This window comes from Trichosurus vulpecula, chromosome 2, assembly GCF_011100635.1.
Source record: "Trichosurus vulpecula isolate mTriVul1 chromosome 2, mTriVul1.pri, whole genome shotgun sequence".
Taxonomy (NCBI): Eukaryota; Metazoa; Chordata; class Mammalia; order Diprotodontia; family Phalangeridae; genus Trichosurus; species Trichosurus vulpecula.
Window position 1 is genome coordinate 415,943,666 of NC_050574.1, and position 16,819 is coordinate 415,960,484.

At 38.0% G+C, this 16,819-nt stretch overlaps 1 pseudogene; it reads left to right on the plus strand.

The window, feature by feature from the left end:
- Positions 1-1,190: 1,190 nt before the first annotated feature.
- On the plus strand, positions 1,191-7,862 carry LOC118837285 (annotated as a pseudogene).
- Positions 7,863-16,819: the final 8,957 nt, after the last annotated feature.

The following is a 16,819-nucleotide window of genomic DNA, read 5'->3' on the forward strand; positions in this document are numbered from 1 at the left end:
CCCTCCCCTTCCCTCCCCTTCCTTCGCCTTCCCTTCCCTTGCCTTCCCCTTCTTAAATTAAGCAATTAATTTTCAATCTAAAAATTAACTTTTAATTTTAAAAGAACACTAGAACATTAGAAGATGATGGTATCTTGGATTTTGGAATGAAAGAACCAGGATTCACATCCTGCCTCTGCCACTCACTAACCTATGTCCTTGAGGAAATAATCTCTGCCATTCCGTTCCTTAATCTATAAAATGAATGTTGGACTGCAAGCTTTCCTTCAGGTACTTTATGTTCTAATTCTATGATTCTATTCTTCCTCCCACCACAGAAAAAGAGAAAGATGGCAGCTGAGAGAAACAGAATAGAAGAAAAGGCATTTTGATTTCTAGATACAATTTGTTCAGAGATTATTTGGGCTCTCCAAGTCAAAGAAAATTTATGAGCATGTCTCAATCATTAAGCGACTAACAATGCTTTTTTAGGAAGCTGTGGAAGGCCACTGCAGCATAGTTGTAGATTTCTTGAAGGGTGCAGCTAAGCAATGTAAGAAGTAAATTATTCCTTTCCAAAATCATCAATATTACATTTTATGACTTTCTTAAAAGGTGTCATGCCCAACTCTTGTGAATTATTTACCTATTTACTTGCCTTCTTCCCCATTTAAATAGCTGTTTGTTTAAAGTCTGGCATGGGAAAATTCAGCCTAGAAAATCTCTCATCTTTCTCACACTGGCTCTTTTCTGAAGCTAAGTCACCTTGGGTGCAGTGGACTTCTGCTCTACTCAATGGCTGAATTATTCTGATTTACCATGGCCTGTCTGAAGGCATGGAAATCCTATTTTCTTTATGCTTGTACCTTACAGAGAATTAGAATTAATATCACCAACTTTCTTCTTCAGATCCACATCCCCTGCACATGGAAAGATATAACATAAATGTGCTGCCTGGATTTGATGTTAATACTAATGGCATTTGCTTCTCTATTAGTCTTTTTCATTCTAAAATTTTCTCAAGGGTCACATATAGAAAGAGGAAATAGAAGAGCTACAATATGTTTACATATCATTTGAATCTAAGCAGTTATTATCTTCCTCAGAAACTTTCAAGAAGAAGAATGCTATGTTGATTGCAAATGTGGGAGATAGAAAGTCAAATACACTCGCACTAAAAGTTAGAGAAATGTGAATTGTGATTGGGACCCATGATTTCATCCCTGTCGGGAACTCCCAGCATGGAAACTTATTCTACTCATGAAGGTCAGCACCTTTTCTGCAATTTATAGTCTTGGAGTTGCCTGGAGTAACTAGAAATTAAAAGAACTTGGTCAGAGTCACATAGCTAGTATGTCCAGGGTCAGGATTTGAAGCCAATATCCCTGAATTCAAGGCCAGCCCTGCAGCCACTGCTCATTGGTAATAGATTTAGAACTAGAAGGTATTCAATGGTCATCTACTATAATTCCCTGGTTTTACAGATGAGAAAAGTAGGAAAAATAAGTTCCATTTGGTCTTTGAAATTAGCTCTTAAGACAAGATAAGAATCTGAACATCTAGATGGAATGATAATTTAATTTAATTTTAAGGAGGTGCCATAATTTTATCTTTATTTTAAAACTTTTTTTAAATCAATAAACAAGTCTTTGTCTCCCTCTTCTCTTCCTAAATGAGAATGGCAGGGAAGGACGGTAAAACCAAGCCCTTGTAACAAATATGTGTAGTTGAGGAAAACAAATCCCTGTAGTGATTATGTCTAAAAATATATGCCTCCTTATAGATCCATCAACTCTCTGTCAGAAAGAGGTGGGGAGCATGCTTCCTTATCAGTCTTTTGGAATCATGCTGAGTCATTGTATTGATAAAATTTCTTAAGTTTTTGAAAAACCACTTTGAAAAGTGGTTCTGTCAACTTTATTCTGCAGGGCTGCTATTTGGATGCAATACCTGCTGAGTTCTCTTGCAACAAGAGTTGTTTGCCTTTCAGGTCTACTGGATTTTCTTTTGTCTCAGTGTGTGCGTATTCCATGCGCCGATGGTGAGTGGGATCATCTTTGCATCAGTTCATGCAAGTCTTCCTAGGTTTCTCTGCAATTGCCCCCTTTTGTCTTTCTTATGGCACAATAGTATGCATTACATTTATATACCATAATTTATTCAATTATATCCCAATTTATAGATACTGACTTAGGTTCCAGTTCTTTGCTACTGCAAAAAAAACCTGATACAAATATTCTTATGCATAAACCTCTTCCTTCTCTTATATCCTTGGAGTATATATGTAATAATGGTATATCTAAGTCAAAGGAAATTCATAGTTTTGTGATTTCAGAGGGTATAATTCAAAATTGCTTTCCAGAATGTATGTATCAATTCACAGCTACACCAGCAGATTAATGTGCCTGTCTTCCCACAGTTGCTCCAACTTTGTCATTTTCTCCCTTTTTGGGGGGTCAGTTTTGTCAATCTGACAGGTGTGAGGTATGAGATGGAACCTCAGGGTTGCTTTAATTCACATTTCTCTAATTATTAGTGATTTTTCCATATGATACCTGGGATTTCCTTATTTGAAAGCTTCATGTTCATATTCTTTGACTTTCTATCAGTTGGAGAATGGCTCTTATTCTTATGAATTTTAATTAGTTCCTTAGATAAACTGAAATTAGACTTCTATCAGAGACTGTTTTTTCCCCTAGTTCACTGTTTATCTTCTAATTTTAGTGGCATTCGTTTTGTTTATGCAAAATCTTTTTAATTTTGTGTGCTAAAAACTCTGTTTTATCTTCTATGATCATCTCTATTCCTTGTTTGATTTTAGACTCTTCTTCACACCACAGATCTGAAGTATAACTTCTTCCTGGCTCCTCTAATTTGTTTAAGATATAACTTTTTATATATGTCATACATCCCTTTGAAGTATAGAGGTAGAATAAGAACTTAGTTCTTCTGACTCCAAATCCAGTGGTATTTCCACTATACTATCCCTCCTTCACACTGCCTCTCCTCTTATGTCCTATCAGTATTATTAGCATCATTTTACAGATGAGAACATTAAGGCCTAGAACATCTAAACAAATCACTAATGGTCATATAAGGATGTAGTTTCAAAAAAATAGTGAGAAGAATGGCACTATTTTACATATTTTTGCAAATCTCCTTAATGTCTAGCTTAATAGGAGACAACAGGATTTTACTGTCAGCTTCTTCATTTGATATGTCGTAATCTACTGTATGGTTAAAGTATATGAAAAAAAAATCTGGCCTCAGACAGCTGTGTCATTGGAAAAAGGAGGAATATTTTAAAAGGCTGATAATGTCTTAGTATTATCATCAAAATGGTTTGGGCCTTATGGACCCCCTGAAAAGGTCTTGGAGACCCCTAGAGGCCTGGGGACCTCACTTTGAAAACTACTGCTCTAAATTGTCTTAAATGCCACTAACATGCTTTGGGTAACATCTTTGAATATTTGTGTCCGCTCTCCTTAGTTCTTTTTGTAGAGTGAGGTAGTCATAGTTTGTATTTTTTTAGGGCAATATGTGATTGCAGATGCTGACAGGCAAGTCTTCCTTTCTGGTTTTTTTTAATTATATTTAAAACCTCCTTAATGTAGTGCAGATTAACAATTCATATCTTACAAAGGAGCATCTGTGTTCTTCTCTGGATACAAGACACATTTCTTGGTTTCTGTGAAATTTATGATCCCAGAGGAGGTAGTACAATAAACATTGATCTCTGTCTGGCTGTTAAATTATTCAGATAGTTGACTTATACTCAAATACATCTCAAGTGTTCCTAACAATTTTTCTAATTCTTTGGGAAAATCAAGGGCAGATCACAGTTTGTTTGTTTTGGAGAGGGATTTGTTTGTTTTTAGGGCTCTCAAGGTGGAAATCTTGTCTCTCAAGTTATCTCTCATGATAATAAAAGAATCCTGATGTATAGATGGAGTGATATTTTTTTTAAAAAATTAATTTAATTTTTAAAAAAATAATTAATTTTATTAAAATTAAATTAAATTAAATTTTTTAATTTAAAAATTTTTAATTTTAAGAAAACACTAATTTAGCATCTACTGTATTCAAGGCCCTATAATAGGTATATGTGATACAAATATACAAAGAAAATGCTACCCACCATCAAGCAGTTAGTGTTCTAATGAATGGGTATCAAGAATAAGTGTTGTAATAAGATCTGGGGCTGGGCGTTATGTTCCTTTCCTTTCCTCTAAGAATCCCCTCTACTCTGGACCCACATATTTGGTGACCAGATTCAATCCTAGAAGAACCTGATCCCTAATAAGAGATATTAAGCTTTTTTTCCTGTTCCTCTTTGACTCTTTAGACACCCCTCTCCCTAACCCCAGAGACCCAGGGAAAATTGTTTCAAACTTAGGTTTGGCTCCTGTTTAAGTTCTCTGCTAAAATTTAGTACAAAAGTATTCAATATAAATTACAAATCATGTATGGGCCAGCTATTTAATACCTACTTACATACACACACACACACACACACACACACACACACACACACATACACACATACTGCTATATGCAAAGAATTGTAATTAAGCATCGATATAAACTTGAGAAAAATATACTGACATAATTATTATTATAACTCCTGGAAATTTGAGACTTAACACAACGAAGACATGAATCAGTCTGCAGAACTGCTCAACTATAATTTTCCCTCTTTGTTTCTATATTGTTCAAAACATCTGCATCCAGGTCTATGTCTTCTGGCAAGCATAGTCAGGGGTTGAGCCCTGTTGGTGCTTATCCTCTCCAGTGAAGAAATTTTCCTTGCTACCAGTTAACTCTGACCAAAGACTTTAGACCTGTCAGAAGGCTCTCTCTAAAGCTAGATAAATCCATCTTTTTAAAGTAACATTTTTCTATGCTTTTTATGTAAAATGCTTTACATAAAATGCTTTTATGAGAAATTCTTCACAAATGGAAGTGTTATTGTCTTCATTTTACAGATACGGAAATTATGACACCAAACAATTAAATGCCTTCTCCAACGACCAGGGTAGCCATCTTTAGGAATGAGGATTTGAATCCCAGTTTCCTGACCTCAAGCCATTACAAAAATTATTGGAGTTTCCATGGCATACCTGGAGCTTCCTCAGACTGAGAGAAATGCCTATGATCTTAATATTTAGAAGTGTGGTCAAATTAGCAGTAAAAGTAGAGTTTTTAAAATGCTTCCAAAGAAAAGTGAACTCCCATTTGAAAAGTAAGGATCCAAAACTAAAAGTAGGCCTGTATTAGCAAGACACAGGAGACACATCCATCTTGGGATGACAGTTCAGTCACCTATGCTCAGAGAAGGAATTACAAAGTAGAAAAGGCAGGTATGGGTCCCAAGGATCGGGCTTAGCCTGCCTAGTTGAGCATGGGCTGAAGGTGTCACATAGGAACAATTGACTTGCTAGCAGGGTAGAAACCTAAAGGCCGCTTGAGTTGACCAGAAGCTGTCTCTGTAGCCTGTCCTCCACTGTCACAATAAGGCTAAGGGACCAACAAGGGAATTGGTTTGTCATCCCAAAGCACCCAAGCCGTTTAGTTTGGAACCAGCACAAGCTGCCAGTCAGAAGCAGGCAGGGCAGCTCTATCAATGCTCCATTGAGTAAATTCCTGTTACATATGTAAATGCAACTTGTACGCAAAATAATTTCAAGAGTGAGAGAATGCTAGTAATGGTGGAGGGACGGCAAGAGGGCAAGATCAGGAAAGGCATTTTGTATGAATTGTGCCTGAGATAAACATGGAAGGAAAATTGGGACTCTTGGAAGTGCATTCTAGACATGGGGACCACTTCTGCAAAGGCCCAGGGAAAGGAAATGGCATGTAATGCCTGAAGAAGAGTTAACAAGCCAGCCTAACTGGAAGAGAGATCATGTGAAAAGGAACAATAAGAAATGTTCAGGAAAGTCAGTGAGACCAAATCATGAGGGTTTTAGATGAAGAATTTATAATTTATCTTGGAGTCATTAAAGTGGTACTAGCAATTGTTGAGTGTAGGGTATGACATGGTTGGATTGGAGAGTATTAGAGCAAAGATAAGATAAGGCCAAAGGCATAACCTTGGGGAGCATATATATTAAATCAGGGAGAAGCACATGAGCACAGAAGTCCCTGAGCAAAGATAAGATGAAAATCTGTGGTTTGATGTTCTTCCTAGTTGTTTTGTTGTTACTGGAGCTGATCTAAATATTTTATTCCATGTTTAAACATTTTAATGATATTGGAATTTTGGATATTTTTTCCCTATCCTTAAGGCACACATTGCAAAATCAAATAATAAGCAAATCAAATATTCAGATATTTTTTATGATCTGGAACAAAGTGACTCAGGGCAAACTTGAATACGGATATTAAAATCCTTAATTTTATTTATCAAAAGAAAACAAAGGTAAATTGGTGGCTATGTTTTTAAAACATCGAAGTCTATTCTATTAGGAAAACTCAAGCAATAAATGGCAAATTGGGGCAGCTAGGTGGTTCTGTGAGTAGAGCACTGGCCCTGGAGTCAGGAGCACCTGAGTTCAAATCTGACCTCAGACACTTGACACGCTTACTAGATGTGTGACCTTGGGCAAGTCACTTAACCACAATTGCCCTGCCTTCTCCCTTCCAAAAAATATAAATGGTAGGATTTTCTTTATCTTCTTTGACCCAAACAATATGAGAAGTGCTTTCTAAAACAAACCAACAAAAAACATTCAGTTATGAAAAATTACCAAAATTCATGGAAGTCATGTTGAGTATAGTCTTCTGTAAAAAAAAAAAAGAAAAGTAAGAAAGAAAGCACTAAATGAGATAAAAATAAATTAAGATCAGGGAGGATTTCAGGTCATGAATATTTAAAGTAAGAAAATGGCTCTTTGAAGACTTGAGACTCTTCTATTTTTTTTTTTTTGACATTTAAACTCTACACTTAACATGTCCTTGATTTTGTTGTTATGGACACAAGACAGATTGAAGCCTATCTACTAGGATGGTCTTTCCAAGAGGTTTTCTTCTCCACATCTAGCCCTGCCAACCCATTAACCTGGTAATGAGTTTCAGAACTTACCTAGGATGGTCTTTAGACAACAGTCATATTGTCTGCCACTGGCCACTCAATCAATCAACCATCATATTTGAATCATTTACTAGGTGCCAGGCACTGAAAATGAAGCAGTTGGCTCTCAGTTCTTCTCTCATACTTAGTGCCATTATTCACTGCTGTAGACAAAGTGGTAAATGTCAGAGTCAATGGATTTGGCTATATGGGGTACTCGGTGACTTAGGCTGCATTTGTCTCAGGCAGGATGGACATTATGACCATCAGTAATCCCCTTCATTGACCTCAGCTATATGGTTTATACTCTCTAATATGTTTCCAGTCATGGCATGCTTGAGGGCACTGTCAAGGCTAAGAATGAAAAGCTAATGATAAATGGAAATGGCATTACAAACTTCCAGGAGCATAATCTCAACAATATTAAATGGAAAGATGATGGTATTCAGTATATAGTAGATTCCACTGATACCTTTACCACCTTGGAAGAAAATGAGGTTCACTCGAAGGGTGGAGCTAAGTGTATCATTGTCTCTTCTGCCGACACTCCTGTGTTCATGATGGAAGACAACCATGAAAAATATGACAATCTCCTTAAGATTGTCAACAATGCCTCCTATACTACCAACTGCTTGGTCCCCCAGCCATGGTCATGCATGATAACAACACTGACCTTATAGAGGCACTCATCATGATAAGCCATGCTGCTGCTGCTACCCAGAAGACAGTGGATAGCTGTTCTGGTGAGCTGTGGCATGATGGAAATGGTGCTGCTCAAAGCCTCATCTCTGCTTCTCTTGATGAAATGTGAAGGCCTGAGTTCAAATCCAGTCTCAAACACTTGCTAGCTATGTGGCCCTGGGTAAGCTGCTTACCTTCTGTTTGCCTTAATTTGCTCAATTGTAAGATGGGAATAATAATATTACCTACATCACCATCATCACCATCATCATCATCATCATCTTCATGCTGCTAAGACCGGGCAAGATCATCTTCAAATTAAACAGGAAGCTCATGGTCATGGCCTTCTGCATTCCTAGCTCCAATGCATCTTTTGTGGATCTGACCTCCCACCTGGAGAAGCCTGCCAAATATGATGGTATCAAGAAAGGAACAAAGCAAGAATCAGAGAGGTCCTGAAAGGATACCTTTAGCTACACTGAGCACCAGGTTGTATAGTGAGACTTCAACAGTGATACTACCTCTTCTACCTTTGATGCTGGTGCTGGTGTTCCCTTTAATGACCATTCGTCAAGCTCATTTCCTGATTTGACAATGAGCATAGTTATAGGGCTTCTAGGTGGCACAGTGGATGAATTGCTGGGCCTGGAGTGAGGAAAACTCATATTCTTGAGTTTGAATCTGCCCTCAAACTCTAGCCATGTGACCCTGGGTAAGTCACTTAACCCTGTTTGCCTCAGTTTCCTCATATGTTTACATATAAGCTGGAGAAAGAAATGGCAAACCACTCCAGTATATTTGCCAAGAAAACCAGCAAATAAAGTCATGGTGAGTCTGACATGACTGAAAAATGACCAGACAACAACTAGCAACCTTGCAGTAGACCTCATGTCAGCTAGTGGGCAGAATGAATAGAGTTCTGGACCTGGAGCCAGAAAGATCCCAGACACTTACTAGCTGTGTGACCCTGGACAAGTTGTTAAACTATCTGCCTCAGTTTCCTTAACTACAAAACAGGGATAATAGTAGCACTTATTTCACAGGGTTTTCATGAGGATGAAACGAGATATTTGTCAAAAGACTTAGCACAGTGCCTGGCACATATAGACTTTTAATACGTGTTTCCTTCCTTCCCTCTTTTCTCATTGCCTCCAAGGAGTAAAATAGTAAGCCATGGATCTTTATCTCTAGCCAAAAGAGTAGTTCTACTACTGGATGGGGTGGGGCAGGTGGGCCTTCATTCCAAACCTATTTAGCTATCTGTGAAACTTATACCCCCGACATAGACTCTGTGCCAAGACACCCTATACTAGGGGGGGAGAAGCATAGAGTCCTATGTTTTTGACCAGAGGTGTCAAACATGCCTTCAAGTGCCACAGAACCAGATTAAAATATAACTGGGTAATATTTAACAAAATAAATAACAATAAAATAGAATATAGTAATATTAACATGTGGTTTTCCAAGTTAATATGCTTCCTGCAAGGATCCTTATGTATGGTTTAGTGGCCCTAGTTTCTGTTTGAGTTTGACACCACTGTTTTATACCATCAGTAAAACCAGCATTTTATCCAGTGGGGGGAAAAGCCAGTCCCTGTACTCAGAGGATTTACATCCTATCAGGGGGTACAACACATATTCATGTTAAGTCTATAAAAAATACATACAAAGAAAAATGAGGTAATTTGGAGGAAGAAGTACTAGTAGCTTGGAAAGCTAGGAAAGATCTTTGAAGACAATATGTATTCAACAGAGTTCGTGCTCTCTGGGGATACCCTTCAAGATCCCAGGGTCATTTCCACTGCCCCATTTGCATTAATACACATAAGAGCAAGACTGTGAATACCATTCTCTTAATATTTTGGATTTTATTGCAATCAGAATAATGTAACTGCGTTTAGAGTACAAGAGGGACCCAATTGTGTTCCCCTTGATCCCTTAAAATACACGTTTGTATATCATGGTATATTAATGTTGCTATTTAGTCATTTTGAATCATGTCCTTCATTACCCCATTTGTGATTTTCTTGGCAAAGAAACTGGAGTAGTTTTTCATTTCCTTCTCCGGCTTATTTTAGAGATGAGGAAACTTAGGCAAACAGGATTAAGGGACTTGCCCAGAGTCATACAACTAGTATCTGAAGCCAAATTTGAACTCAGGTCTTCCTGACTCCAATCCCGGCACTCTATCCACTGTGCCCCCTACCTGCTCTGTAAGTATAGTTACAGTCTGGTCTCCTTGTACCTTCCAGTGTACCCCTTCTCTTATCCATTATCCACCCAGCTGACAAAAATAACCTCCTTAAGGCACAGGAGTGAACATATTAATCTCTTGTTCTACTCAAAAACCTTTAGTGCCTCCAACATTGACTCTAAGATACAGTACCTACTCTTTAGGCTGGCATTTGAGACCACAAGCTATCTGGCTCCCAACTATCTTTCCATAATGTTTTCAGACTTCTCCTATTCTCAAACTCTATGCTCCAAACAAAGCAGACCATTTCTTGTTCACCTACCCTGATATTCTGTGTCCCACCTGCATTCATTCATTCCCAGGAACCATTTCTCATGTCTGTAATGTACGGTGTTCCCTTCTCCTCAGAATCCTTGTCTTCCTTCAAGGTTCAACTCAAATGCTCACTCCCCTGTGAAACCTCTTCTGATTCCCTCAATTGTGGGTGTTTTCTCCCTCTTCAATAATAACAAGGTGATTGATAAATTCCGTTGGATTCAATCGACTGTCCTATATTGAAAGTATGTGATTTCCTGATTAGTTGTAAGTGAAATGGTTTCCTTTGATCTTGCCCATGAATGTAACCCCCAACCCTGCATGAGATGGGCTGTTCCCTCAGTCACTCCCACAGCTCCTCCCCTCTGGAGGAATAAGTGGTTTTCCTTTCACTCAGCCTACTAGAAACAATAAGAAGAAAGCTAGTAATGGTCCTACCTCCCAATACAAGGCAGTGAGCCACATCTTCCCTACATCTCCATACCAAATTGCTCATTTGTTGTCAAAAAAGAAAGGTCTCTCTTCTCTCTTTGCTCTGGGGATAACTCTTTTTCTGAGCCAGAAAATTGCTCTAAGAAAATATATTGCAATAATAAAAATATATTGCTGTCTCTTCATCTCTTTCTTATAATCCCCTTTCTACCTCATTTGAGCAAGAACATGCATAGATTGGCAATGCAATGGTTAACTAGGTTTATCATACTTAAAGACAAAGTACACATAAAGGTAAACTATCAATCAGTGAAGATGATTTTCTGGAGACAGGCATGGCCCTCTTGGGAGAGAGAGAGAGAGGTGAAGAGGAAGAATAAAATTGCAAAAATAACCAACTGTTTCTGTGGTCCAGGGTGGGTTTCAGTGACACAACATCCATCCTAATATAGTTCCTGGTCTATTTACTCACCCAACCCCTCCTGAGAATCCCATGGCTGGCACTGCCTCCTCCAAAGCTTCCTCTATTTCCATCTCCTATGTACTCTTTTTTAAAAAAATTATTTTATTTTTAATTTATGGAATAAAACAAGTACTTTGATAACATAGTATGATAAAAAGATGATTGCACATGAAATTGCAAATCTACTATGTACAACTTGCTATTCCTTCTAAATATACAATTTATTTTTTTCTCCCCCCTCCACTTTGCCCTAGAGATAGCCACCGTTAGACACAAATAGGAGATAGATAAATATAGATATATATGTAAAATTATTCTATATATACTTCTATTTATCAGTTCTTTCTCTGGATGCAATAGTGTCTTTCTTCATATGTCCTTTATAGTTAATTTGGGTATTTACAATAGTCGAAATAACTTATTCATTCAAAAACATTCTTAAAATAATATTGCTGTTATTGTATACAATGTTGTCTTGGTTCTGCTCATTTCACTTTTATTATTTTTCATTATTTCGTGCAAATCTCTCCACGTTTTTTCTAAGACCACTGAGCTCATCATCATCGTATACCACTACTTATTCAGCCATTATCCATCCGAGGGGCATCCTTGCAATTTTCAGTTCTTTGCCACCACAAAGAAAATAAATATTTTAGGACACATAAGTTCCTTTCCCTTTTCCCTAATCATCTTTGGAAATAGTCTTAGAAGTGGAACCAGAGCACTCTTGCTCCATGCAGGCTCTCTCAACTGGCTTTGAATTGGTCCCTCAGGATGGAGTTAGCCTCCGTGTGGTCCTCTTCAGTCAGATAGCCACCCAACAAAACCAAGAGAATGTTACAAGAGCAATATTTGCTCACTGTTCCCCTTCTAGGGTTCTTCATTTTTTCTATTGTTTATACTGTTCAGGTGTAGTATTAATTGTGCACACCTCTTTTTTTTGTTTGTTTGTTTTTTTTGCACCTGATTATAAAACATTTTTACCTTATTTTTGAGGATTTATGCAGTCCTAGCACGTCTTATATTCTGAAGAAGAGAAACAAAATAAAGTTTCTCTAAAAAAAGACCATAATTAACTTAAAAATGTTTTCCCTAACAAAAATATATGTTCATTCTTTTCTGCTTTCCAAAGGGCATGCCAGTGAACTGCTACTTACACTAAGGGAAAAGAAAAGAGTCATTTTATCAGTCTCACAATCCCTTATGTACTATGGTTCTGCTAGTCAGCCATGCAGATTAGCACGCTGATGTAGGACAGCCTTAAAACAACATCATGAACTCATCCTATCCTTTCTATTAGGTCTTTGTTAAGTTGTTATGGAAATATGTTTATGGGGAATTCTTAGTGCAGTTACTGCTTGTGGACACCTGTTCTATTTTTTTAACAGATGGTAAATGAATGATTCTATGATACTAGAAATTTCAAAAGGCAGAAACCTATCTGCTTTAAAAAAAAGGTGCTGTCCTCATTCAAAGGACCACACCACTGATTCTGTCTGTAGCAGTATGTACCGTGCTTCGTTTTGTTTTGTTTTCCCATTTGGGGGTGGGTGGTGGATTTGTAGTGAGGAATCTCCATTCTCTCCTCCCATCACCTTGTCACCATTTTTAGGGCAAAGAGAATCTAGATAATAGCAAACACCATGGAGATTGTCCCAAAGTGAGTGGGGCAATCACTCTCTCTGGCTATATGGGGCTGCTCTCTCTGCCTTCCATGAAGTTTTTCCTTAACACAGGAATAACACAATGTACTCATTCATGTACCTAGTTTTATTCTTATTCAGCAGTGATCACAAAGGCCTGTGTCTCAGATGGTTGGTACTTTTGTGCCACCCCCCTCCATGTTGGCTAGATTGTGACTCCCAAGGGACACATCTCTGAGTGTGTATGCTCATATGCTGATTGAGAGCTAACTATGCCTTCTCTGTCCTTTTAGTTCCACAACATTTTCTTTATTCCTTACTTTTCTTTCTCCACTTAGGTCTCCTTAGCATTTATTTTAATTGGTATGGGAGACAAGGTGGTATCTTGTTTCCCACTTTCTCATCTTCACTTGAAGGTGTATTGGTTTGTTAATTGGTCATGGCCTTACTTCTGGGGGTGGTCATTTGGCTTGTAGCTGAGGCCTGTATAGCCTTGAAGTATTCCTTATGAGGTTCAGTCCCTTCTGGAATATTGTACTGGTAATTAAGGTGGGACTTTATTTTTACTGTTTTCTCTTTTAACACTTATTTATTCAAGTTCCCTTGATGAGTCCAACCTTTGTTTTTTTAGTTAAATTAGGAGTCTTTGATGACCTCCTTGCCTCAAGGGAAAGTGACATGTTTGTGATGTCAGAGGCTTTTAGGCCACATGAGTTTGAGTCCCAGGTTTGTGACACTTTTAGGTCACGTGGGTTTGAGTCACACATTGTGATGCCCTTTGACCCTGAACAAGATATATAAACCCAGAGGTTGGCATTCTCCCTTGGGGCTTTTAGTCACTGGAAGAGTGGTGTGGGACTCTAGGAAGCCATTTTAAGAGCCCCCAGCTTGTAAATGCAGATGTTGATGCTTTCCTGGTAACTGTGAATTGTGATTTGGTCTGTTTATATTATGCATGCTTGTAATTTGTTTGTATTTGCTCTGAAGTTCATGTTGCTGGCTTTTCCCCCTGAACTAGGTGAGTTATATTTGTATGTTGGATTAATGTAATATTGTTAACCCCTTAATGTTGCTTTTCTTAGTAAAGCAGATCAAAAGAACCTATGTTAGTGGCATTCTGTGTGCTGGTTGTTGTTGGTTTTACGCAATCACGGTAGCTGCTAGACGTATTGTTGATACAAATATGCCAAGCAAGAAAAAGCTTTACATGCACTTCACTTAATGATATACATAGAGAGAAGGAATTAGCATGGGTACCATATATTGGGGAGAAAAATACTTCTGGGGTGAGAGAGGTGGGAGGCGGGAAGAAATATTTTAACCCCTTATCAGAATGCTAGCCCTTTAACTAGTCTACTCCCTCATTCAGCCCCAGGCCTGCCACCTCCAACTTAGAATGCCTCTTTCCTGGATTCCTCTTCCCAACAGGGTGAACTGCCTCCCAATATGCCTCCTGGACTGGGGACTCAAGCCATTAACGTGGTAACAAAGATGGAATCTTTCACGAATGGAGCACAAGATGATTGTGGCTTCTCACCTCCCCTTTTCCCCAAATAAACTCATCTCGAAACTTCCCCAGCATCTATTCTGCTCTGCCTGTCCTCCATTTCCACTATACCTCCAGAAACCCTCCTCTATTATTAACAGACTCTTCTTAATCCTACATTTCTTCTTCCTCTCTTCTGGTACTTATTAAACTCTAATTTTCTCTCAAAATCTCAGCCTTTCTTGGAATTTTCGCCAAGTCTGGCTAATCCTTTCTCATTCCCCTGGCACAAAGATCCAGGAAGAGAGGTCAGCATACTGTTTTCAAGCCAATGTCACCTTCAGATCCTCCTCCAATCCTCACTCAGCCACCATCTTTGCTACACTTAAAGTTTATTCCATTCTGTACGGAACATTATTACTGTTATTTATAGACCTCCAAGTCACCCTCCTTCCTTCTCACTAAATTGCACCTGACTCACAATTTTATTCTCCACCAGCACCCTTCAAAATACCCTGGCCTCCCAGCTCTTCAGCTCCCATGATGTCTATCTAATCTACCCCAATTACACACAGGAATGGTCATTATCCCCCCAAATTTCCTTCTTCAACTTCCTCCACTCCATTCACTGGCTGTGTCCAGGCTGGTTACAGCTTGGAATTCATGTTTCTTTTGCTGAGCATAGTGGGGTGTTCAGGGTTATATGTGATTTACCTTCATGGTTGTTTCACTTACAACAAAATTTTCTTCAGTTTCACAGCAGAGTGGAACGTTCATGTAAGGAAATATTTATAGGAATACTGAAAGAGGGTTCTTGAATAAGGGTATTTAGGTGAGCTTTAGAAGCCTTCCCAAACTTGGGTTGATCCAAACATCACCTTTTGGTCATCCCATCCAAACCAAAGATGCACATTTATAAAAGACTGATGTATCTAAGTTGTTTTCAAAGAATTGAAAACTCCATTTTACTAAGTCATAGGACTTAAATTATAAAGGGTCCTTAGTTCATCTAGTCCAGGGATCCTTAACTGTTTTTCTGGCATGGATCCCTCTGGCATTCTGGTGTATCCAATGTTTTAAATGTTTTAAAATGTATTAATTAAATTCATAGAATACAAAAGAATTCAAGTATATTGAAATAATTATCAAAATGTAAAAAAAAGTTCATTAACCCTAGATTAAAAATCCCTGATCTAATCTAACCATCTATTTTTACAGATGAGAAAGCCAAGGGACAGAGAGTGTAAGTGATATGCCCAAAGTTACATTGGATAGTAAATGGTAAAGACAGGATTTGAAACCAAATCACCATCTAAGGCAGTGGATGATTAAGCACCAAATTGAATGGTACAGACAGTGCACCTTATTGGAATTCAGAGAAGGGAAACTGAATTTGTTAGGGAAGGCATCACAAGTTAAAAGAAAATTGAGTTAAGCCTGGAAGGACCTTAGGTTACACTGAGAAGAAGGGGAGGCATTTCCAGGTAGGCTAAGATCTTTGATCAGAGTTTTGGAAAGGGGTGTTTCCATTGAATTCTGTTCAATTTGACAAACTTTTATTAAGCCTGTGTAAAAGTATTGATACACTGTGTTTAAGAGTAGCAAAGACATATTAGGGGATAGTTCAAAACATAAAAAGTTTAATCTGTGTTACATGAAAACTCCTTCCTTGAAGATGTTTCAGTGTAAGGAATATATAACAAAACAATTTTATTTATTCTTTAAAGGGTCAAAAAGTATATAAAAATAATTTCAGTTAGTATTAAAATTGATTACTCCTTTCTGTTTTTCTATTACATATCTTATGCTGCCATTTTGAATTATGTTTTTACTTTTCTTTTTTTTAATGACCTATAAGGAAAGGAAAGAATTACATGGAATAATACAAACTTTTAGAATTGAAGAGATCTCTGCAGTCATCTGGTCCAACCCATATCTGAACAGGAAGCCACTCTACCATATCCCAAATGATCCAAAAGAGGAGATCCTCAAATTCTTAGTGGGAATGATCTCAAAGTACATATCAAGCTAGAACCCTCAAAGCTCTCCTAAAGGGAAAAGATAGAGAGAAATTTGGGAGACAGTGGGATCATATCCACTATGAGTGGTGATCACTGAATGTTATTTGGGGATGAGGAAGATAGTATGATGTCACTGAATCCTTGGTGTAGGATAGATGCCTAAATGAAAACAACATCTACCCAAGTCTCAGGCCCAGAGGAATTAAGGAGGATGGAGGAAAGGAATTTGAAACTAAGATGAGAATGCCTCTGGCCTGGGTCCCTTATATGACCTTGTCACCCTCAAGAAACATTTATTAAATGCCTTGTTGATGTTCAGTCATTTTCAGTCATGTCCAACCTTTTGTGACCTCATTTGGGGTTTTCTTGGCAAAGATACTGTAGTGGTTTTCCATTTCCTTCTCTATATTAAGTGCCTATGCTGTGTAAAGTATGATTCCAGACCTTGGGGATACAAAAAGGAAAAAAAGACATGATCCTTGCCTTCAAAAAACTTACAAGTTAATAGAGGTGATAACTAGGGACAAATATAT